The sequence below is a fragment of the Scaptodrosophila lebanonensis genome, unplaced genomic scaffold, assembly GCF_003285725.1.
Source record: "Scaptodrosophila lebanonensis strain 11010-0011.00,11010-0021.00 unplaced genomic scaffold, SlebRS2 tig00001415-arrow-pilon, whole genome shotgun sequence".
Taxonomy (NCBI): Eukaryota; Metazoa; Arthropoda; class Insecta; order Diptera; family Drosophilidae; genus Scaptodrosophila; species Scaptodrosophila lebanonensis.
In genome coordinates this window covers 10,381,961-10,387,960 of record NW_022060742.1, presented here as the reverse complement: position 1 = coordinate 10,387,960, position 6,000 = coordinate 10,381,961, and positions in this window count along the sequence as shown.

Sequence of the window (6,000 nt, the reverse complement as noted above, 5' to 3'; positions counted from 1 at the left end):
AAAAGGATTTATACAATGTATGTACAAACTCGTACAAATACATGTGTACTCGCATATGTGTATAAGGGATAGCGAGCGGGAACAGCGGCGGCGACAACAGCGTTCCCCATGACAACGACACACCGACGACAATGATGGCGACATTGTAGCGCGGACTAAAACAAATCCCATTGACTGTCAAATACTGACATACACCACAGCTCTAGAGATGAGATCGTGACACAGTTCCCGAAACTATGGAAGGCACTATAACCTTATATTTATCAATTTTGCACTATTTTCTTTGGAGTCATACCAAAGTCATGTCAAAGTTAAAATGGTGCCAATTTTCTTTCATTTTATGGAATCAGTAATCATCACAAAATTTGTCACGTAAAAAAATTAGTTAGTAATTAGTTTTCGTAGCTGTTACTTTTATTTTCAATTTGTAAAGTCAAAAAGTAATAGAAATATTTGAAATGGGAAAATATATTTGAAATGAGAGAAATGACACTAGTTTAATTGTTTTTAATATTAACAATACGAGAAATGGCACTAGTTTTATATTTTTTAAATAATAATAATATTAACACTAACAGACAAACAACCATGTTAACGTATTTTATTTACAGCACTGAATGGAAAAAACTATTAATACGGATGTATATTATTTCAATAGGTACTTCAAATGGCATAAATAAGATGAAAAAACAATTTAATTACCATAAAAGTGGGCCTATTCCGCAGTTCATTACGATTACCGATAATAATATATAATTTCTAATCAGTCTCTACTAGTAGTATTAATTTTGTTATTGGAAATTTATTCACGTTCTGGTAGCCCTGCAATCAACAACCGTTGTCAGTAATCGTGTCGTTTATTTATTTATTTAAGAGCTAACTTAATAATAATAAAATTATAGGCTAGCTTATTTCTTAGCTATGACAGCAGAGGCCGTCATCATGTACTATACATCCCAATCAGAAATAATAAAATAGTTCCTACAATTTGAAGTTGTCTGCTAAATGTGGCGTATAATAACAGCGGTTGAAAAGAGAATTCTTTTCTCTTTTAACGATTGGAATATTAATGTCCTGCCAGCCCGTCTTTTAAATATCCTGCGCCTCCTCCCCGATCATTACACTTATACAAACATTGCTTCATCAATCATTAGAATGTCAGCTTTATGATTTCGTAATCTGATTTTTATAACACTAGGTTAAGATGAGGCACTATAGAAATCTCAATTAGTTAGGTATCTTAGTAATCAAAAAACATGACAATCATCAATTTTAGGATTTCTTCACAAATTCTTCCTATGTTTGCGAGATTATATGGATTTTAATGAAGCTTCAGAGTTACGTAACAGATTTGTCAAAAATAGCCCTATCAATAAATACAAAATAGAGATATTTCAACCCCAATAGATGTTTTAGAAGTACCTTAGAATATGATTTGAATAATACATTAAATATAATGTTTTACACAAGATTTTTGGTCAATTATGCTTATCAGAAGAATCAGAAGTTCAATTGCCTACATACATACAAATTTTCTTATTAGCAACCTAAAAATATCATATTTGATCATTTTTTATAGACATGCTAAATTAGAGAAATTAAATGATACGAGAATTCTCTGTAACATAAACATCGCGATTGATTTTCTTAAGAAATTTAAAAAGTGGCGATTGTATTCTTTTCAATGATTTGCCCCTTCACCATAAATATTTCGAAGGCCATCTCTAATCAGGCCTGATGGTGAATGTCGTGTGCCCTTAGGCCCGCACCAAAAAAGAGATCAACCATTTCTACATATTTGTGGATTTTGCGGTTTACTGCATGTTTTCATTTTTTGTTATTCAGTTTTTTTTTTCGGTAGGGGGTAAAAAAAAAACATGTTGAAGCAAGCAAGTTGCTGGACGGATGCCTTTAAAAGCCAGCCCTGAAGCAGTGGAGCGACAAAGGGTACAACAACAAGGACATGGGGCTCTGTGTTGCCTGCATTGCCATGTCATTGGCCTGCTGACCGGAATCCACAAAATCAGGCTCTTCATGACGGAAACGCTTGATTTGTTTTGACTGTTTGTCACACGAAACACAAATCAAATCATATCAAGTTTTCCTGATAATTTTCAAACTGTGTGATGGGGCAGCTTGACATATTTCCAGCATTAAAGACTGACTCACTGAATAACTGGCTGACTGAGCTTAATGAACTGGGACATGCCGCAGGGTAAGAGAGCGAGGGAGTTAAAGATATTTGAGCTGAGAGTGAATGAGTCGATTATTGATTGCATTGGCTTGTCTACAAATTTTTGTGAGCGGTCTGGGTCTCCATGTGGGGTGTGGGCGTGTCAGCTGTCAGAAAACGATTTCAAATACTTGTGGCAAATGATGGCTTGCCTGCTGAGTGGACGACACTTTTGTTGTATGTCATGCTCTATAATCTCCGAAATGAATTTCAATCGAAATTCTAGGACGGCCACGTCAAGTTGACTGAATTGAAAGAATATTACGCATACGCCAAGCAGGCCTATTATGTACATATAAAGCAGGTGAGTTTATTAGACATTAAATAAAAGTATTCCAGCTGCAATAGAATGCACTGAAAATAATTTGATTTAATATTTGTGTAGTAAACCTTTGCAAGTTAGTCGAAGTTATTCTATTAATTAAGCCTCATTTAGATATTAAAAATTGCGAATAGTACAGAACATATATTTTCTGTACTTTTCGTACTTTTTTTTATGAATAAAATGAGCGTCAAAAATTTTATATTTTATTCTATCAAATCTAAAACAAAATTAAACCATTTGTGGTAACCTACTTTTGAAACAGTAAGTGGTAGAATTATAGATATCAAATCAAATCTAAAACAAAATTAAACCATTTGTGGTAACCTACTTTTGAAACAGTAAGTGGTAGAATTATAGATACTGTCAGGGGGTGTCAGATGTCCCAATACAATGTGTATGTACGTGCAAGTATGTATAATAAACAGTGTCTTTTCAATAGCGATATACTTTATTTTAATCAGCGGTCTTTTACACTTTTTAAATAGCTTTACTCTGTACTTCACTCTTCACACGTGTGGCTTCGAACGCTGCTAAGCTCAAGACTAGTTACATACTCTTTCTTGTCGCTATTCTTTTAAAAATCTACGATGTGTTTTATTATTTTAGGGATGCCATACAGGTGGCATATCCTAAAATTAAAATTTCGATTAAATAATGCACAATGCATTTCAAAAATAATTTGTGCATATGATGAATGAAAAAACTTTAACCAAACCCAACTCGGTTTCATCTTAAGGCGCAATAGTGTGTCATAATAAAGAACGTGTGGTCGATTTTATACGCCCTTGTATATATATCTTATCGTTTTATATATCCTTATTTTTTAGGGATGCCATACAGATTATCTTATGACTAGATTTAAATATTACCGTTCGCTTATGACTATTCGGTATTATAAATCTTAAGAAAAAAAATCTTCAGTTGATTAGTAATTCTACTAACATGGAAAACTCTTTAATTACCACTTCACTTTTTTAAAGCAACTTATATGAAAATGTAGTTTTTCTTACTGCTAAGCTAGTCTTATGTATTCATAAATAGAAGAAAACTATCATTCTGCCCACGGTATAGCCACTATCAAAAGGTACCTCTTCACACCTTCTTGAAAGCGTTTGTAGACATTCTATAGGGGAGTTGAAATTTTTCTAAGTGTGTCAGACCTGTAAGCAGTAAAATCATTTGGTAATTTCACGCTAGTCGTCCGTAAACAATAAATCAAAATATGTTTACGATTTGCGTCTATAGAAACGAGCACAGCAAAGCGTATTTCCCAATGTATATACACATACTATACTATATATGTGTATATATGTATGTACTAATATGTGTGCCTTTACAATATTCATAAGCATGTCTGACTGCTTCTATAAAAGTGGGTCTATACATATTTGTGAGTATGTATGTGTATGTGTGTATTTGTGTAGCTGTGCCCACATGTGACATAAACAAATATTTGTGTGTGAAATGCGTTGCCATTGTCGCCGTCGCCATTTCCATTTCTCCATTTCCATTTCCCATTTCGTCATTCCCTTGTCGCCATCGACTTGCCAATGTTGTCGCCGCTTTGTGTGGTGTCGCATATTTTGTGGTTTATTTGTGTGTGAGTGTGTGTGTGTGTGTGTGCGGTACGTAAAGGCAGCCACAATAACAACAATAGCAACAACAGCAATGACAACTACAAAAAAATCCACATAAAATGCATAAATTGAAAATTCAATTTCAAAAGGAGCCCACTGCAAACGTTTCATATTTCTCCTTTATTCTTTTTTCACACAACAGTAATATGATGTGTAAATTGCTTAAATCTTCAATTAAAGTGCCATAAAATTACAATGAGAAATAAGCGGCTTAAAGTTTAACTTGCTGGCCAATTGATTGCCCATGGCAAATGGAGCTTCTGCATAAGCTAATTGCAGTAAGCGAATAAAAGCTCGCACATACACTTAATTGTATATGCACTACTGAAGTGATATCATATTGAATTTAAATTAATGCCAGATTGTGCATACATCAGCCTTAATTAATTGCATATATCAGGCATTGTCGCAGTGTGTGTGTGTGTGTGTGTGAAAATAACTGAGCGGAACTTACATACATACAGAATGTGAACACCAGTTGAATCACATGTTTCCAATTTTGTGTGAGCTACGAAATGAAAGCTAGAATCTTAATCAGCCTGACTTAAACGCAGTTAAACTATTTTACGAAACCTTTGAGCTGATTATATTTAAGTAAATATTAAGCAATGCAGAGTACTTGTACATAAACTTTTATTGATTCAAATATAACGGGCAGTAATAGTTACTACAAGTATCTAATGTTGCTTTAGCAGTACTATTAAATTTTTAATAATGCGTCATTTTATAATTTGCCTTACGATAAGTATTTGAACACCCTGACCACGTCTTCTCTGAGCCCAGTCTTCAGATAACTACTTTCTTTACCAATGACTTCGTTTCTGAGCTGTCTATCTTTTATCCATTTTCTTCAGTTAAATTACATTTCGATACCTCTTTCCTGTTTAGTAAAAAGGTTTGTGCAGAGTATGTAAAAGGCAGAACGAAGTTTCTCTGACCCAACTAAGTATAAGTATGTCTGGATGAGCACCTGAATTTATGCCACATTAACTATAGTCAAGGGCGTAAGCAGCTTTTGCCAAAGGGGGGGCCAAAAAATTAAAATTTTTATTAAATAATGCACGATGCATTTAATGAATAATTTATGCATATGATCAATGAAAAAACTTCAACAAATCCAACTCAGATCCATTTTAAGGCGAAATAGTGCGTCATAATAATGTACGCACTTTATATGGCAAAATTTTTTGTAGGGGGGTGCAACGCCCTTGACCACACTTGATATGAAGACTCTCCTTAACCCAAGGCCACACGAGCTTAATTTTATATTTTCCCTAGTGTTATATGCAATACAAAGTTTTTCAATAATTCTAATTAATTCTAAATGTAAATAAACAAAACATTACACACGTACTATAATTAATATATAATTCTCATTTAAATCGGCTAAATAAAGCATTCAAATGATACAGTTAGTTTTTATATTTTGTTTATTTTTCTGTGCAAATAAGGATGATATCCATCCATTACCTTAAACTATACGAGTAGTCTTATTAAATTTCCAAAATATATCACATAGTAAATATTAAATGGATTGAAATAAAGTAAATGTTGCTTATTAAATATTTAAATAGCTTGTCTAAAATTGACAGCCCCAATTACATCAAAAGCCTATATTCTCATAGATATAAACAAACAAAAAATCGCTCATCACTTAAACTTTTCACTAACACAATGATATCAGGAAATGTTGTAAATATGTAACTATTAAAGCTTTTATAATATACACATTAAAATGCTTCAAAAAAGGGAAGGATATGAGCGAAAATAAACAAAACTAACACTTATTCTCTTTTCATACAATT